The sequence below is a fragment of the Brassica napus genome, chromosome C4, assembly GCF_020379485.1.
Source record: "Brassica napus cultivar Da-Ae chromosome C4, Da-Ae, whole genome shotgun sequence".
NCBI classification, from domain to species: domain Eukaryota; kingdom Viridiplantae; phylum Streptophyta; class Magnoliopsida; order Brassicales; family Brassicaceae; genus Brassica; species Brassica napus.
Window position 1 is genome coordinate 25,153,970 of NC_063447.1, and position 2,071 is coordinate 25,156,040.

Consider the following 2,071-nt stretch of genomic DNA (forward strand, 5'->3'; position numbering starts at 1 on the left):
CCAAGAGATCGAACTGCTTGTGCACGTTCGTCTAGTAATCAGGTGCCAGTCATAGAAACAGAGCATGTCGAGAATAATACCTAAAAGTTTCTAAGTGCAGAGAGTTCTGAGTCTAAAAGAAGTGTCCTCTTGCTTCTTCAACCTCGACGTCCTTATATACTCCTCCTAGAGGTGGTTTGCTCTTTCCCTTTCTGCCAATGGTCGAGTTTATCGCTTCGCAGAAATATTTCATTTTCCTTCGATCTTCGTGTTTATCTTTGGAAACTGCACATTTATCCTCCGAACTTGACATTTATCTTCTCCTCCATAACAAAAGATAAACCGTCATAATGATTGGGCTTGATTTGGTAAAAAATCGTAAGTGGGTTCTTTGCCGCGTTCTGGGCCCTTTCGTGTTGTTTTCTGACTTAGGCGTTTTTACCATTTTATAAAAAAAGCGCTTTCGAAATGACGTCGATTCCGAAGAACATTCAATTCCCCATATAGCGTAGGCAATTCGAGGTGTTTAGCTAACCGTTGCCTTTTTATACGATCAATCCAAATGTTATTCGAGAGAACGAGTTCTTGCGGTTTTTAAATCATAAATTTCCAACGGTGACTCCGATCGAGATGAACCAAGAATGAGTTTAATGCAATCTTCGGTAGAGGTGTTACGAGGACGAGGCTAAGACGGACTCCGATCGATCCAGCTCGGCCGTTCATCGAACTGGACTGGTCCAGCTCGGCGACCGGCCGAGCTGAATCCATCTCAGGTCCAGCTCGGCCGTTCGCCAAACTGGACTGGTCCAGCTCGGCGATTGGCCGAGCTGAATCCGTCTGGGTCCAGCTCGGCCGTTCGCTGAACTGGACTGGTCCAGCTCGGCGAACGGCCAAGCTGAATCCGACTGTTCGCTCGGCGAACAGCTGAGCTGAATCCGTCTTGGGTCCTGCTCGGCCGTTCGCCAAACTGGACTGGTCCAGCTCGGCGGATGGCCGACCTGGTCACGTGTTCAATCCAGATCCGCCGAGCTGGACGGTGTGCTCTGTCCACCCTTCAATAAAATGGGCATAACGTATGCTACATGATGCTGATTAACCTCAGACCGGTGGCATTAGAAAGCTAACTCAAAGATATATGTTGTGTCAAAATATGGACTCAATCAAACCATGATAAAGTCTTCATCCATAGCTCAACATCTGACGCGTCTGTGCAGTTCTGCACCTCAAAAGGTCCGAACGAACGAGTTGGACTGCGTGTTTGGTTCCGTGATCCATTTCTCTCAAGTTTTTTGCTCAGGAGCTTTTGTAGAGAGTGTGTCGAGAAAGCTTTCGTACAGAAACACAACCTTTAGACATTGATTCCGTCGTGGCCGATTTTGACCCTAACAGCAGGGCTGGATCAAGGTTAAGGGCGAGGGGTGCACCCGTCCCAGGGTCCACAGACAAAGGAGTTCATAATATGTATATGATATCACTATACAACCATGAATGATCATGTATATTATAGATATATACGCTCATGTATTCAGATCTAAGCAGTCCCAATTGTGTTCTGTTAAATTTTTGTACCGGCAATGTTACTTGGACTGTCATGATGGTAAAACCATTTTAATATTTTTCCGGTGATTATTGGGTTATGTTTGAGAAAGATTTTTTGAATTTTGCCCTAAGACTCGCAATATGCTTGAGCCGGCGCTGATTCACAAGCGAACACCACATAGAATAAACTTTAGGGAAATTTGGTTCAATAGCAAAAAAATAAATCATAATTCAGAATCACAATACTAAAAGCCCGATTTTCTCAACATCTAGGCATGCCACGTCACTAGAAATATTCAACCAATCACAACATTTCGTTTTCGGGTCTGCTGGGCTTAAAATTTGTTTTGAATGGGTTTCGTTTGATTTTTGTTTGGGCTTATTCGTTTATCTAAACCTAAATTTACGGAGACGAAGTCGCGAGTCTCTTCTCCTCTCCCACTTCCACTTCGTCTTCTTCCCTTGAAACTGTAGCGTCTGAGTTTTGATCATCCCCTTCTTCTCAATCAATTCTCCACAATCAATTTCTTCTTTATTGTTTCGTTTCATCTCC